This window comes from Eptatretus burgeri, chromosome 16 (assembly GCF_056783735.1).
Source record: "Eptatretus burgeri isolate ZD-2024b chromosome 16, Ebu_testis_v1, whole genome shotgun sequence".
In the NCBI taxonomy this organism is placed as follows: Eukaryota; Metazoa; Chordata; class Myxini; order Myxiniformes; family Myxinidae; genus Eptatretus; species Eptatretus burgeri.
Genome location: NC_140976.1, coordinates 41,852,800 through 41,870,364, shown reverse-complemented (window position 1 = coordinate 41,870,364; position 17,565 = coordinate 41,852,800). Strand labels below are relative to the sequence as shown.

Sequence of the window (17,565 nt, the reverse complement as noted above, 5' to 3'; positions counted from 1 at the left end):
CTCCAATCATATAATTCGGCCAATTGCTTTTACGGGTCTTTCCCTGGAATTTGAGGGGAGGTTTTGTTGTAATCGCTTCATGCGAGCTGGTCGATTTAGATCAGGAGAATGTGAGACCGGGGGAGACTGCTGAGAACCTTGGCCTCATTCCTCGACTGAATTCTCTGGCAGGGGTTCAGTCAGCGGGTAATGAATTAGTTCCCAAAGAGCTATGAGATTATCCTGATATCATCGGTACTTCAGGTACCCCACCAGGGGTATACTGAATCAAAATACACCCAACAGCCAATGCAGTTGTACATGCTACACGTCGGCAACCCGCTGTGCTAATGCCTAGGATCATCGAGGAATTGAACAAGACCGGTGGAGGAGCTAACCAAGTGGGTCAGCTCATTGGTAGTTGCAGTTCGCAATGGCAAGCGAAGAATATGTTTGAATCCTCATGATCTCAACAAGGCCAATAAACATGAACATTATCCCATGAAGACGGTTAAAGAGGTGGTCTCCAACATACCAAAAGTCAACTTATTCTCAGTGTTGGATTCAAAGAGTGGGTTTCTACAGATTCTCCTGGATGAGGAGTCATCAAAACTGATGACATTCAATACACCGATGGGTCGTTTTTGTTGACTGAGGCTACCATTTGTCGGGACAAGAAGTCGATCTGGAGCAGGTTTCCATGTTAGACTTCATCTCCATCACAAAGGAGGAGTATGTTCAGCTGCAGGAACAGACTCGACTGTTCTGTTGGATGTCCAACTGCAGGTTACAACTTTTGTTGGACGTGATCCACACTGGATGGCCCAGCTATCGAAACGAAGTGCCCATTCCATTGAGACTGTACAAGGATTCAAAGAGTGAGTTAGGTGTCTCTGATGGAATTATCTGTACAGGTGTGCATATAGTAGTGCCACCTAGTCTCCGTCAGCACATGCTCTCCATCATACACAGCTCTCACCTTGGTGTTGTAAAGTGTAAACAGCGTTGCTCAGGAAGTGCTCTATTGGCCAACAATGAACCAACAGATCTAAGAGGCAGTGAAAAACTGCATGACATGTGCAGATACCAAAATAAGCTTTCTCCGGAACCGCTTATACCGACACCGATTCCAGATTTACCATTCAATCAGGTTGCCGTGGACCTATCTGAGTTGAGTCAAAACAACACATTTGGGTTGTTGATTATTATTCTAAATTCATTGAGGTATGCGAGCTCAAGGTTATGAGAAGCCACACAACGATTGATGCTCTGAAATCCATCTTTAGTACATATGGTATACCTGGGGGTTTTAGGAATGACAATGCATCCTTGTTAGTGTCCAAAGAGTTCAAATCGTTCTGTTTTGATTCCGGCATTAACCAAACTACTTCCAGCCCTCGATTTGCTCATGCTAACGGTGAAGCTGAAAGAGCAGTGTAAACTGTAAAAAAAAAAAAATTGTGGAAGGAAGCGAAGGACAAACATCTGGCTTTGTTAGACTACCGCACCACTCCCCTAGAACGATTACACTTGTCCCCTGCACAGCTGTTGATGGGTAGAATACCAAGTAACAAGCTGCCTGCAAAGCGCAGCTTACTTGTACCAAAACAATCCAGCTGTCATGAGGTTAAACGGCATTTTGACATGGAAAAGATCAAGCAAAAATTCTATCATGATCGAGTATCGCAAGAGCGGCCACCTTTTCAGGATTGGCAAGTCCGTATGGAACCACTTCCTGGCACTAGAAAATGGGTTCCTGGTGAAATGGTGCAAAAACACGTCTCCTCTCGGTCCTACGTGCTCCAAGCAGGAAACCGTTTGTTCCGCAGTAATCGCCAACATCTCCGATCTTCAAACAAGCTGGCCAACCACACTGGCTATGTGTATGAACCAGAGATGGGAAACTTGGACTATGGATGAACACAGTGATACTGTTATGGATTTGCAAACCTTGTGCACACAAACAGCCAGAGTCCCCATAGTTCAGTTATTTCGATAAGTATGCGTTTATAGTTAGAATCCATCCCTTATGTCTAATGGGAATTTCGTGTGTGCGCTACGAGTTTTTTTTTTAGTTAGGTTTTTACTACAACGATAACAACGACAACAACGCCACCGTCCCTCACTTGACCCAGTCGCCATTGCCCATGAGTTTTTGGCTGAGGACGTGGGCGGAACCTCCGTCGCTTCGGATTGAGGCTCCGCCAAAAGGAAGGGCATGGACCGTTTCCTCCAGCCAATGAGTGGAGGGCGAGCACCACACGCACGCCCCAGCCAATCGGGAGGCTGACCACGAGTCTTCCGACAACCCCTCGTCCAATCAGGAGGCGAGGGGTTAGAAAAGAAAATCCTCCCACCTCAAGAGAGAAAAAAGAGACGAGAGGATGGCAGACAAGAGTGTTGGTGGCGATTGCGGTGCAGTCTGTGGTCATGGTTGAGCGGTCTGCAGTCTTGGTGGTGAATGTGGCGCGGTCTGTGGTCATGGTTGAGCGGTCTGCAGTCTTGGTGACAATTGTGGCGCGGTCTGTGGTCGTGGTTGAGCGGTCTGCAGTCCTAGTGCTGACAACGCTAAGGTCGTGGGTTGGAGTCCCACCGTGGTGGTTCGTGTCGGTGTGACCGCATGATGCGGGACAGGTACCCTGACCCGGCTCTACCGACTAAAGACCCACAGGGTCCAGTTTCCGTGTGTGTGTGTGTGTGTGTGTGTGTGTGTGTGTGTGTGTGTGTGTGTGTGTGTGTGTGTGTGTGTGTGTGTGTGTGTGTGTGTGTGTGTGTGTGTGGGCCCCGTCTGTAAGTAGACTTGTTAAGTGCCTTGTTCATTGTGCATTACATTTCTTTATTCGTGATAACTCTGCTCTGTCTCCCCTCCCGATTATTATTTGTAATAAACCCATGTTAAATGTTTCAGCTCGTTTTCTATACTTTCTCCCATTGACCAAGCAAGGTGCGTATTGAGAAATAGCGAGGCCGTTCGTGCTGTAAATTGTTCATTTGGTCCGGCGCGGCTTTGGTAGCTTCCGTTCGGTTACGCCGGATCCGAGTCGGTGATAGCGACTCGATTCGGACAAAATCGGCCAAGGGTGTGGTTTCCCCGGTAGTTGGCACTGCATGAGTACTGAGGTAAATTGGAATTAGACAAGTGGACCCTACCTCACGCCGTCAAAATATTGGCGACCACGGTCCTCAAAGTGACCCATGAACTTTCGGAGTTGTCCGAGAGTCACGACCTAAATTCCGGGTGCTCGGTGGGAGACGACTCCACTGCTCCACCTCGTGGTCGTTTATCACCACTGAACCTCGGCCCACAACAATACATCCTCCCCTTCTCGTACCAGCAATGGTGATCACTGCAATGTTTCTCCTTTGCCCCCTTCCCCTTCTAATACATCTCTTGTGACACACACACACACACACACACACACACACACACACTGTTGTGCTGTCAGCTCCATGAGGCTGTTCCTTCTCCTACTCGCTCAGGTATGGGTTCATTATTATTATTATTATTATTATTATTACAACTACTAGTACGGGCCCGTAGGTGCGTAAACGACGACTGGATTGGGGCATTAGTTCACCCCCCTTCTCACCCCACCCCCCCATCTCTCGCCCCCTCCCCTCTCCCCCTCTCTCGTTCCAGTACCCTCTCTCGTGGGTGAGGCGCGCCAGTATGTGTAGCTTCGTTCCTTCGCTCTCGTAAACGACTAGATTGGGGCATTTTTCAATTAGATCGGACCAACCGTATCATAAATGGCCATAACTTGGGAAACACCTGGGAAACATACTCAGGTCCCCAGCGTCATTGTGACGCCCCTCTCTCTCGCTGCCCCCCTCGCTCCCCCCCTAGTCTCACCCCTCCTCTCTCGCTCCTCTCTCTCGCCCCCACTCTCACCCCCTCTCTCCCTCCCCTCTCTCGCCCCTCTCTCTCCTCCCCCACTCTCTCCCCCTCTCTCTCTCTCTCTCTCTCCCCCCTCTCTCTCACCCCCTCTGTCTCCCCCTCTGTCTCCCCCTCCGTCTCCCCCTCCGTCTCCCCCCTCCGTCTCCCCCTCCGTCTCCCCCTCCGTCTCCCCCCTCCGTCTCCCCCTCCGTCTCCCCCTCCGTCTCCCCCTCCGTCTCCCCCTCCGTCTCCCCCTCCGTCTCCCCCTCTGTCTCCCCCCTCTCTCGCCCCCACCTCACACCCCCTCTTTCGCTCCTCTCTCTCGTCCCCACTTCCACCCCCTCTCTTTCCCCCTCTCTCCCCCTATTCTCACCCTTCCTCTCTCCCCCCTCCTCTCTCGCCCCCCCTCCCGTCCCCTCTCGCAGATATTGGACGACAGATAAATGGCCGCAACTTGGGAACCGCTCGTCCGATTAATATCAAACCTCGAAAAGGCACATCCGCGGGTCCCCAGCAATATTCCTGGTAAGTTTCAATCAGATCGGACCGTCAATCGTGCAAAAACGAGAATAATAATAAATTAATAAATAAACATTAATTGTGACGTCATTCCTGACGTCGTAGCACTGTGTCCTGTCATTGGTCGACAGATAAATGGCTGCAACTTGGGAACCGCTCGTCCGATTAATATCAAACCTTGAAAAGGCACATCCGTGGGTCTCCAGCAATATTCCTGGCAAGTTTCAATCAGATCGGACCGTCAATCGTGAAAAAAATAAATAAATAAATAAATAAACATTAATTGTGACGTCATAGTACCGTGTCTTGTCATTGGTCGACAGATAAATGGTCGTAACTTGGGAACCGCTCGTCCGATCGATATCAAACCTCGAAAAGGCACATCCGGGGTCCCCGGCAATATTCCTGGCAAGTTTCAATGAGATCGGACCGGCGGTCGTCGAGAAACGGCGGTCGCAGACAGACAGACAGACAGACAGAGATTGCTGGAATTATAGATAGATGTGTGTTCATATAAATTATTGATTTGTTGATTGTAAGTGAAATCCAATCTTTGACTTGATGATTCATTCTGAAGGAGAGGAGGCAGTCGCTGCGGCTCGATGTGGATCACGTGTGTGATCTGGCGACACCGGACCAGTTATATCTTACACCGAGTGTCTCGTCAAAGTTCATCTCCTATCGTCGTCACGTGGTCGTTTACAATTGGGTACTCGTGCTCTGATTGCATGTCCATTCATAAAACTGTTTCTCACATGTAAAAAGTGTGTTTCCCGTTTAGTATCGATCCAGGTAGCTATCACTTGCCCAGCCAGCCAAACAAGCTGATTGATTAGTTAAGGAAAGTTGGGGTGCAAAGATGGTTGCGCGGTGAAGTTCGTAATTGTTGGGGTGTATCGTTCAGCTCGGAGTGTAATTTTTCCTTTTTATTGCACTCCACAATATACCGTGTATCTATTTTTATATTTACATTTATATTTATATATATATATATATATTAACACTGCAACGCCGTGAAAGAAGTAAAAAGCTGAAAGAGAAGTTTTGGAACATTACAAGCAATTAAGGCGGTAATAATGCCATTTTAATTTCACGGCCGGCCGTTTAACACTTAAAGGAATCGGATCCGAATTTAAATGCAAATTGCCGTCCTGGTATTGAATTGCCTAAATCGACACCACACAAAGCCGGAAAAGGTGTCTCGAACAATACCTATCAGTAAAATGAATGTTCCCTGACTTTTCCTTCTTCATCACCTTTTCGGGGATGAATATTTCATCGATTTGTAATGGTGATATCAGCCTTGCCTCGTGATTATGACGTATGAACAATTTATTATTATTTATTTTAATTCGTGTTCATTCAACGCGTTGTTGACGAGCGAGCCTGACGTCATTGATGGGTGGCAATTGTGAAACCATGGAAACGGCAAGGCCTCATCCTCTCCCGGTTTGCTTTTCGCCATAGAAGAGCGATTCGGCCTTTCACTCGCAATTCCGTCGTTTGGGAGGTCCCTCCTGCTTGGTGAGTTCTGTGATTTCCCGTTTTGACAAAAGAAAACACGACTTGTACAATGATTACCTCGTCGTCCTCTGTCTGCTGCACCACACTGTAACCGAAACCCTCTGTGGAAGAGATCGCAAAGTGAAAGGACAAACATCAAAGGTAACTCATGACATTGTTAAAATCGGTATCTCATTGTTTTCTCATTGAAAAGCAAATGACGCAAAGCTTGGAGGTGACGTCGATATCGACACTGATGGCGGAGGGGGCGGTGAACAGATTCAGGAAAGTATTGATACTTGCATGGATTGGGCCAAAGATTGGCAGATGTGATTTAACCTGAGCAAGTGTAAGGTGTTGGGGATAGGAAATAAATAAGAACAGAGTTCAATTTGTTCGACCACTTTATTAGCGTGGAACGACAATAATCAAACAAGTATTGAACAGGTTGAAACACCCACAACATCCCTGGCTCCGGCTCAGGCTGCGCATGCGCACTGGGAAAGGGGACCGTCGATATGTAGAAGTACCGTAAAGTACAATGTTCTCTATCTCCCTCCGAGTCTTTATTATGTTAATAGATAAAGGCTGAGAAAATATTAAGTTTAATGAATGAACAAAAGTTGATATCGCCCATCGTGTGACTATTCCATGGAGTAGTCCTTGTGCCAGGCAGGCACGCTGGTCGCTCTGGTGGATCGGCGTTGACCTATTGCTGGTGCTGGTGGTGTCACATCGGGCCCCAGTGGGGATGGGGCTCTCGGGGTTTCAGGGGCCGATGGTGGCGTCTGAAGGATCGCGCGCCTCGGTGTGCCTCGTCCTGGTGCTGCTGGCGTGTCTGAAACGGGTGTCGTCTTGCGCCGGGGTGTGCATACTGACGTCAGTGCCGGCGTGGGCCCCGTTGGCGTCGCAGATGTCACGGGTTCGCTGTCGAGGTCAGGCAGTTGCGGTGTTATAACGGGTGCAGGTACAGTGATGCGGGTTGCTAGATCATCATAGATAGACCGGGGTGGCAGCTGGTCATTGCGAGCTGGACTAAACTTGCGCAGGAATTTCCTGTTCCGAAGTGTGACTCTGCCCGAGCCGTCGATCTTGATCACGTATTGGTCGTGTTGGCGTACCTCCACGATACTGCCTGTCTTGTCCCATTTTTTTGGGTGGAATCCTGTCTGGTTCTGTACGCGGACTAGGTCCCCTACAGCAAGTGGCGGAAGGCGTTTGGTGTGTTCTGCCCAGGTGTCGGCTGTGCGGATATGAAGTTTGCGGAGGGCCTCCTCCCTTGCTTTCAGGGTCTCATGCCAAGTGTCGTGCGGTCTGTACTTCCCGGGGATAATTGGGATGAAATCGCGTATCGGGCGGCCGAAGACACACATTGCCGGGGAGATCTTCGTGTCAGGGTCAGGCGTGTTACGATATTGTAGTATCGCTCTCTGCACAGCGTCAGTGTCAAGTTCTCCCTGCGGGCTGGTGTTGTCCGTGATAAGTCGTTTCATTGTCTTAACTCCAATCTCCGCGTGACAGTTGCTGTGAGGGAAGGCCACCGATGACAAGCGGTGGTGTACGCCCCATCTGTGCAGGAATGACCTGGTCTCGGTGGAGATGAACTCCGGTCCCCCATCCGATGCGAGCTCTTCTGGCGTCCCGTACGTCACGAAGGTGCGACGTAAGTGATTTATGAGTCCGGTGGCGCCACCCGTCGACTTTGAGATGATCGGCCAGTTCGAGTATCTGTCCACCGTCACAAGGTAGTGTGCACCCCTGTGTACAAAGAAGTCCGAGCACACTGCCTGAAAGGGGTAAACGACCGGGATAGGTGGAGTTGGTGGTGCTCCAGGCTGTGATGGTGCCATCCGGTGACAGTGTTCGCAGTTTTTCCGAGTGGCGCTGATGTCGGCCGACATGCCTGGCCAGAATACAGAGGATTCTGCGCGGGCAGTCATCATTGATACGCCCTGGTGTGCAGCGTGTAGGGTGCTCAGCACATCGCCGCGGAGTGAGGGTGGTATGACGACTCGGTCCTTGTATAGGATCACTCCATCTGTCGATGTAATGTTCTCGCGGTACTGGTGATAGTCGCGAATTGTCTCTGGCATCTCGACTTTTGAGTCGGGAATGCCGTTCATTGTCATTCCCTCCAATATGTGCATATCGCCATCGCTGCTGGTGGCTTCCCTGACGCAATCACATGTTACTGATCGCAATGATTCGAGGCCCGCGGTGCACCATGCCAGGTTGTTCTCCTCGACGTCGTCGTCATACTCCGGCTCAGTTTGGCGTAGGAGAGACAGGACGTCGGTGTGCGTGCTTGGTTGGAGGTGGGTCGCTATGGTGGCATTGTCATCTGGAAGGTTCATGAGTGGAGGTCGCGTGGTGCCGACCAGCCTGCGCGACATGGCCTCTGCCGCCTTGTTCTTCATGCCCGGGATATGTATGATGCGGAAGCGATAACGCAGGGTCTTCTCCTTGAGGTTCCTGAGGCGGGGGTTGGGTATGTCGTCAAGTGCTCTGTCCGCAAGGAGTTTGTGGTCTACCGCAACGATCAGGTTCTCGCAGCCCAGCACGAAGTAGCGCTCCTTGTCCAAGGCGTCCGCGACTGCGAGAGCCTCGCCCTCTATGGGCGCGTATTTGGATTCTGCCGCGTGTGTAAATCTGCTGCCGACCAGGGTTATTTTCCATCCATCAGTGCAGCAGAATGGTCTAACTGGCACGCATCGGCAGTGCTTTTGAAGCAACCAGAATCCGATTCCCTCCTTCGACCAGTCCGTGGCGATGCATGTTGGCTTAGTTTTGTCAAATATGCGGACACCGTGTTCGATTTCTTGTACGATCACGTCTTTAGACTCACAGAATATGCCCTCTAACTCCATGGACCACTGGAAGCGTTCTCCACTTTTCAGGAGCTTCCGTAATGGCTGCATTCGTTCGGCCATACTAAAGGCGTACGCCACCTGGTTGACAAGCCCGAACCACGATCTGACATCGGTGATGTGACGTGGTTGTGGGAAATCATGGATTGCTTCCAGGTAGCGGCTGCACGGTCGCACGTCGGTCATGGTGATGGTGAAGCCCGTGAAGTCCACCGTGGGTGCGCTGAAGACAAACTTCTCCAGGTTGAGGATGATTCCATTCCGGCCGCATATATCCAGCCATTGGACCGCCTGGAAGTAGCTCCCCTCAATCGTGTCTGACCATAGTAGCGTGTCATCTACGCACTTGGTCTTGTTACCAATGTCCGCGACGATCTCATAGTATCGTCGTGAGTAACCGTCCCCCGATGCCATAGACCCCTGTGGGGCAGATAGGTACCGGTAGCGTCCCCATGGAGTGATAAAGGTCGTGTTGTGGCGGTCGTCCTCGTGTAGGTGGGCGCTATGGTAACCGTTCCATGCGTCGAATACTGTCTTGCGCTTCCTGTTAGGTACGCGTCTCGCCTGGTGGAACGGGGTTTGGGTGTGGTGGGTCTCGCGGAACGCATGCTTGTTCAAGGCCTGAAAGTCGACGGTGCGTCGCGGCTTGCCATTCTTTTTCGCGCAAATTACCATGCGGTGACACCATGTCACCAGCGTGCTGACGGGTACTTCCTCCAACACACCGAGACGAACATGGTCATGGATACAGGTATCATGGGTCCTCGGTACTCAGGCCCATTTGTTGGACGACTTTAATGCCGATCAGGCAGCTCTGGCACCCCGTGTCTGCCATAGCGGGTAGGGTGACCGCGCAGGTGTGTTTCAGGAGGTTAAAACCCAGCGCTTTGTAATCCTCGCGCTTGTTGGTGTGAGTGAGGTTGACGTATGGCTGCGGGTCGGATACGCGTTTCATCCACTTATCGCACATATCATCGTACAGGTGGTGAGCGAGGGGAAGCGTGCGTATTTCGTCCTCTGTGCTGGCCATGGTGACCGTGCATAGCTCGACAAAGGCTGCTGTCTGCTCGTCGTACATCCCGTCGGTCTCCTTGGATGGGGGTCTAGCCGGTCGGCCGCCCAGGCAATACCTGAGCAACAAGGTATTGTTGCTATAATAACAATACCTATATAACAACAATAGCAACAAGCAATACCTGAAATACTTAAAGTGGTGACACCAAATCAAGATGATAAGATACATTTAACACAGGTTTTCACTGCTAAATCGGTAATGTGGTTGGTGTTCTTCATGAATTTTCAGGTAACATATCAATCGGTATCACTGCTGTCATCTATCTCCACCCGAGATGAATTTGCGCAACTTACACCTTTACACACCCCACACATCCATGTACAGTCAATGGGAATACGCTTGCAGGTGCATCTGTTGGTGCTACACCCGGTCTTGCAGTTACACCTCAATATATTGGTCAACTTTTCTGGTGCAGTGGGGAGATGTCTGCATCATACCTGACCATGCTGGCCTCTTAGGACGAAGGACAAATGCCATTTCCCACAGAAGATCAATGTGATATGTTGGATCGTGCACTGCCATTGCCTGCAGTTCTTTTTACGTCAATGGATTACGTCCTGTGTGCTGAGATTTGAAAGTTTTGATGTTGATCCTTCCCACTTTTATGATGTCATCCGTTGTCACTGATACTCTAGGACCGAGGTACAGGTTTACTAAGCAGCTTTCCTGGTGTGAAAGTGGAAATAATCCCCATTCCATGGAATGTTCCAAAGCCATCAAGAGTTCTTGTATTGTGATCGACATTGTCACCAACATGCTGAATGAACTCTCCAGATTCAGGCTCAGGCAACTCTGCCCCTTGTGTAAGAGCGGCACTTTTCTCGAACTTCCGCACTTCAGAATAGGAACAACTGAAGCCATGTTTATGAAGAGTATCTATGATGAACCGTGATGAAAACTGATGATGCATTTCAGTTGCTAGTCCAAATTGCAATGGGGCTAGAATGACTCTTGGCCTTGTTGCTTGCATTATAGCTTGTCCAATTGATGCTACCTTCAGATCAGTGTTTTTGCCAACGAACAAACCTTGCAACAACATCAGTAGTGACTGGAATTAACTGCACAGCTGCTTCTGTTGATGACATCTGTTCTCTGGTTGGAAATACATCATAAGAAGAGTCCACTGCCTTTATGTCACTCTTGATAAGCTTGGCAACTGTGTTTATCATTCGTATTTTCTCAATATTGGGGTCCTCTTTCTTCTGTTCCTTGTAAAAGTCATGGAGAATATTTGCTGCTGTTCGTCGAAAAGTTACAACATTTGGCTTCCCATTCAGCTCGGTTATTATGATATTGTCACCAAAATGTTCCATGAGTTTACTCTTCATATGTGTAAAGCCATAAACTGCAACCTCTGAACCCAAAAGTCCTGTCTCCATTTTCTCAATCAAGTCTATTATTGTAATCTGTTCATCATTTTCCTCCAGGTACTTTGCAACCAACAGGAATTCTTCATATCTTTCTGCTTCTTTGGGTCTGCCAAGCCTTTGTTTCTTTGCAACACTACCTAGTCCAGAGGAATGTTGCTGTGCAACCTGCTTCCCAGTTCTGAAGTTGACATTACAGCTTTGATGGTAAACTGCATCGGCTGTGATTAGGTCATGAGCATATGCAATTCTGCCTGAAACTAACGTAGACCATTCTTTTTTCCTTTGTGCACATGAATGTAAAACAATATTTTGGAATTGTGTGGTTCTTACTGGATAGACATCCATGCCATCACGCTTTTTCTGATTGTAGTGGCTGGTTAACCGCAAAACAAACTGTGCTTGTCCAAACTGAACGTTGGCGTTTCTGAACGAAGAATACACGGTGAGGGCTGATCCTGTTCAGTTACTTTTTCCTGTGCCTTTGCAATCGTCTGTGGATGAGTGAAATCCCATCGGCATTCTGTGTGTACTCGCTGACCTTTATGAGTTCTTGTACTACTTCCTTTCTGCTCACTGGCCCTGTTGATGCTCTCGCTCCCCTTTTCTCGTAGGATTGCAGTATCCTGACCATCTTCTAAACTCTTCTCCCAGGAAACGCACTCAGCCATAGCTATCTGAAATTCATGAAATAACAGAGCAGAAACAATACAAGTTAGGGTTACGGTTCAATTGGATACAGTACTTAGATGCAAAGTTATCATGAAAATATGAATTTTCTCTTTTGACAGAAGCTAATTTGCATAATATGCAAATTATATTCAAAAATATTAATTTGCAAATGTGCCTATCATGTTCACTGACCTGTAAAACATTGGTTTGGACACTTGATTTGCTTCAATTAGGTACTTAGATGCAAAGTTATAGTAAAAATATGAATTTTCTCTAATGGTGGAAGCTAATTTTCTTATTATGCAAATTACACTACTTTCCCATGCTAGGATTTTTTAAGACTTTTAGTATGGTGATTAGGGGTCTTGCTGAAATGCACTGCAGTGGAAACAATTATTTTTCAATTAGTGGTGGGTTACCCCCTCAAATTTGCTACATTGACTGGACTATATCGACAACACAAGTGCAGATGAATTATTCAACAGAGTGCAGTGATAGGACCAGGAGCCATAGCCTGAGAGTAAAGAAGAGGAGAGTTAAGATGGTAGTAAAGTAGGGGTCTTTCATTCAGAGAGTAGTTAATGCATGGAATGGTCTCCCTGGAAAGGTAATGGTAGCAGAAACAGTAGATGGGAATTGAATTGGTACCTAGAAATGGAATTAGATCAGCACTTGGAAGTTTTGGAGAAAGAGGGCTTCAGGACTGTTGGCCTGACTTGTAGGTAGCTTGAGTATGGATGGGTGAATGTGATGTCTATGCTGAATGTGATGTTTTTGACAGGGTGTAGTGTGTGGCCGGTGTTGTGTATTCTTAACTCCAAAACCACCTTTGCCCCATCCCCCACAATTTTATTCAATAATGATTCCCGATAGAGGGACAGACACTAGTCCACTGATGGGTGATCATAGGATGCATTAGGTGATAAAGTTGATTTTCAGATTAATTCGATGGAAAATTTATCATAAGCAGAGAGTACCCGCCCCATGAGCGATCTTGTTCCAAGTATGTAACACGTTCCTCTGACACGTCCCTTTATCTGGGTGGTGTATAGGTAACAGACTGTTGATTTGACCCCTCCCAAAATAATCCAAGTTATGACTTGAGGCAAAAAACATGCGAACTGCTTATGTGCATATATAATACATCATGGTTATAGAGCTTGGATAATTCCAATTGCACTGGGCCAGAGGCTGACACCAGACGACTCAACCCTGAGTTCCAATACGTGCTGTCGCCTTCACAAGGCCCGTGACGCCTATCGGCTCCAACCTTTCTATATTTGATGATCCTTTTAACAGTGGCTTGGGTTGTTTTACACTGAATGGAAAACTTGCAGGGAGGCCATGGTGATTGTGAATATGACACTTCTGAAGATGTCTTGGGCCTACCAAAATGGAGGATGGACGTATGGCTTTTTTTACTTCATGTTACATTTGTGGGTTGCAATCAGGCCAGCTCTCCTCCCAATAGGTATTGAGCTGGCGGACAGACATGCATACAAACACCTGTTCCATTGTAGATATAGATAGATATTGTTACGGATCTGGAAACCATATGCATTCAAACATACAGATGTCCCAAGAGTCAGTTATTCCGTTAAGTACATGTGAGACAGGTCCCTTCCTTTTGTCGAGTGGGAGAATCAAAGGTGTGCGTTGCGATGTCCTTTTAGGAAGGTTATTACATCCAACGAACCCCCCCAACGAACCCCCCCAACGAACCCCCCCCAACGAACCCCCCCCAACGAACCCCCCCAACGAACCCCCCAACGAACCCCCCAACGAACCCCCCCAACGAACCCCCCAACGAACCCCCCCAACGAACCCCCCAACGAACCCTCCAACGAACAACCATGGTACCTTCCAGCGCTTGCAACCCTCGCCTCGCTGGCCACAGCATACAGGGCAAAAACGTCCAGTCCGCCGTTCCTTTGCGCTTCCACAAACGTTCCTTTTCAACGTTGGATCTTCCCCTTGATGAGTCCACACGCGTGGAGGGGGGCGGGCCTCCCGGTTTGGCCGAGGCCCCACCCAGAAAGGGCCGACCCCATGAAGACCCTGTCCAATCGGGGCGGACGGTGACGTCTGTTTCACCGAGCCCCCGCCCCGTTCGGGGAGGTCCATAAAAATACGACGCGATCCTCAGAGTGGAAGTTTTTTGGAGGAGTTGAGTTGGTTAGTGTGCATCGTGCGGTTTGAGCTGGAGTCTGGGGCGTTCGAGTGGAGTTCTGCATTTGGCTGGCGTTCGTTGGAGTTTTCCTGGGTCCCGTCCGCGACCCTGATCTCCGCCTTGGGACTCCGACTGTTCCGCTCGGGTTCCTCCACGGGCACGAGCCCCACGCGTGTGACTGTGGGCCGAGCCGCACGACCATTAGCCGGTGGAGCACCCCCTCCCTTCAACGTGCAGGTACCCAAACGAACTGCGACCCTCAGCTTGTCTCTCTCTCTCTGGCTGCGGGAGCTTTTAATAAATCATCTGAGTGTGTGGGCCCGTCTTGTAAGTAGAAACTGTATAAGTGGTTTTGATCATTGTAAATTCTTGCTTGTATATTCCGCGATAAGTTTTGCTGTGTCTTCTTTATTGTAAATAAATTACTGTAGAAATGTTCCCAGTTCGTTTCCGTCCTTTCTTTCATTGGTCCAGCATGGTTCGGATCTGAGTTTTAGCTGGGTTTTTATACCCGATAATCCGTTCATTCTGGCCGGTACGACCTTGGCAGATACGCTCGTTGCATCCGAACCGGAAAAGTAGTTTGCAGTTAGTAGTCGGTAGAGTGGTCCAGTTCGGGCAAGGTGTACTGATGGCGTGATTCCCCGGTAGACGACACCACGTAGTTGATTAGGTAAATTGGTTCGTCACAAAAAGACCCTACGCTACGCGGTGGAGGTATTGGCGTCCACGGTCGGTTAAGCAACCCGCCGCCTCATGGAATTATCCGAGAGGGACGGCCTACAATTCCGGAGAGTCTGGTGGGAGACGACGTAACCTCCCCCACCTAGTGATCATTCTCGTCACCGACCACCAGCCCTCAACAATATTATACATGATCTTATATATAGGCTTGTGGAAGAGCTAGGACACAACATAACAAAGGGTAATGCCAATAACAGGGCAGAGGGAGAAGGTAGACTGAGACAGACAAACAAGGGATAAGGGGTAGACATTATGGATACATAAGAAAAGTTTTAGGAGGGGTAGGGGTGGTTCTACATCATATTCACATGTTTACATTTTAAGTTAATTACATCACCAACTGGATGGAAATAAAAAATGCACTCCATTAGTTTTTTGTGCATCGACATCATCAAACGATTCTTTGAGCCACCGAGTTGGGTGAAAAAAAACGAAAAATTATGAATGGACCCACTGACTGACTGAAGGACATTGTTGTGGTTTTAAGAGCTCATCAACTCTATCATCAATAAGCTAAAAGGAAAATAATTTTCACACTTTTTATTTTAACACCCTCGTTATATATCTCTGAGCCCGCCACACTTTCCTCACCTCCACTCTTCCCCATGCATCCCTCCAATGAAATTAAGTCATTAGCTTAATGGATTTATTTATTCTCATATTGGTGTCGTGCAGGCATGATGGACCGAATGGCCTCCTCATGCATCAAATTTCCTTGTTATTCCTTGTTAATTAATAGTGCTAACCCCTACACCGCCGGTAACTTCTCTTCCACACCTGGTAACTTCCTACCCACACTTACTAACTTCCCCTCCCCTCTAACCACCCCTGCTAATTCCCTCCCCCTACTCTCTTGCCAAGTTCTCCTCCCCCTCTCCAAACCCACCAACCACCACCCCACCGCCCAGGCTTTTTATTTTTTCTTCCTCTTCCATTTCAGCCACTCAACTCTTCACTTGTGATGTCATGTATTTTTATCTGCTCTCTCCCCTTTTACCTCCTGTCAATATGAAAAGCTGTTGTGCTGTCATTTAGCTTCTTCATGAACCTACACCTCTGTATTTAAACAAACATACTGTTACGGTTTCGGAAATGTTGTACCCTGGAGGAGAGCATTCATGCACACATAGGATTCCATAGAATGAGTTATTTCATTTGTTTATGTAGTAGTTCGACCTTTGCTTTTTGTTCAGTGGTTTTAGGGGTGGGGAGGGGGTGGGGGGTATGCATTGTGAGGTTAGTCTGTGTATTCCCGGTGTGATGTCTGCCCATTTGCCAATTTTTAATCTCCTCAATCCACCAACAATCCTCCTCACCAAACCTCAATTCAACAACCCCTCCTTCACCCCATCGATCTTTCCTTCAACCCCGCAGTCAGTTGTTCAGCCTTCGGTCCGTCTGTATCCATCTCCCTCACCACTTCATCCACTAATTCTTTTATTATTTACAATCAACCATCTGTTCATCCGACTTTTCACTCTTATTAGTCGCAATCAACCATCTGTTCAACTCCCGTACCTGCTGGCAGCTCCCTCACCATCAGAACAAATTAATCCTCCAGACACTTGTCTTAGGCCTAAGTCATATTTGGCACGGCGGCCGTAGGGTGTACAAAATCTACGGCCACTAGCAATTATAGGGCGGCCGCAGTATTTCCACGCTCACACAATGTAGCAGTCACATATGTTTTTATTTTTCGGGGAGCCGCACGGCATATTTAGAAATCGTGGAGACCGAAAACGTGGGGGTGCCGTACGGTCTTTGATTTGATGTCACACGGTGACCTTAGGGCGTCCCTGCGGCGGCCATAGAATTTTCGAGGCAGACGCAAGGTAGCCTCAAGGTGCCCGCAAGGCGACTGCAGGGGGCCCTAAGGCGAACGTGCGGCCAGACGGACGGTAACGAGTGGGTATATATACCAGTTCTTTTTTTTACTGAAATAAAAATGTAACAGTTCGGAATATACCAGTATATATAACTGAATATACTATAACTACAGTCATGTGCCGCTTAACGACGTTCCGGGCAATGACGGATCGCATATACGACGGATATGCCAGCTCTGAATGAAAAAAAAAAAATGTAGCTGAAAAATTCCTATCGCCGAGTGATGTTGCTGAGGTAGCGCTGCCAGTCATATAAAAATAGCACATACAATTATGTACGCTGTACAGTACATAATACTTCATAATGATAATAAACGACAGTGTGGCCCTGTTATAATGCGATCGTTGAGGTCCATAAAATGTCATCGCGAAAAAAGCAGGGTCGTGCTAAATCGGGATTCAAGGAAATCGGCTTTCAAACTGAACCAATGTTTGCACGTTTACCTTTGAATTGAAGAATTTCGCGAATAAATCGTTGTTACGGTCGAAATTGAAACACGAATATCTTTTTTGGTGAAGCTTTTCATGTTGTTAAAACAATCGCACTGTTCCGAAAATATATATATATCACAATTGACAGGAGCTCGTTTCTTCATTTATAAATTATAACATCGATGCAATGATTGCGTATTTATAAAATCCAAATGCTATTTATTCATCTTTCTATTATCGATGTGAGAGGAGATTGTAAGCTGCTGCTAACAACACCGATGGCCGTCATGAACAACACAAAGGTAAAACTAACGTGTCTTCCGTCTCTCTTGGATGCGTGTTACAATTGCCGACAGTATTCAGTACAGTAACATGCTGTACAGGTTTGTATCCGAGGAGCAATAGGCTATACCATATAGCCGAGGTGTGTAGTTTTGTGTAAGTACGATGTTCGAAAATGAAAAAAAAAAATGA

The 17,565-nt window shown here is 47.9% G+C and overlaps 1 protein-coding gene across 11 annotated transcripts in view; it reads left to right on the top strand.

The window, feature by feature from the left end:
• Positions 1-5,604: 5,604 nt before the first annotated feature.
• Positions 5,605-17,565, top strand: part of CFAP97 (cilia and flagella associated protein 97) — a 31,968-nt gene continuing 20,007 nt past the window's right edge. For 2 of the 11 annotated variants that reach the window (XM_085860167.1, XM_085860160.1), the window contains exon 1: positions 5,605-5,899. The gene's annotated coding sequence lies outside the window, so the exon portion shown is untranslated. Of the gene's footprint in view, positions 6,041-6,647; positions 6,846-9,727; positions 9,888-11,247; positions 11,395-17,565 lie in introns of those variants that run through there. The other 9 variants (XM_085860169.1, XM_085860164.1, XM_085860162.1 and 6 more) reach the window with 8 other exon arrangements.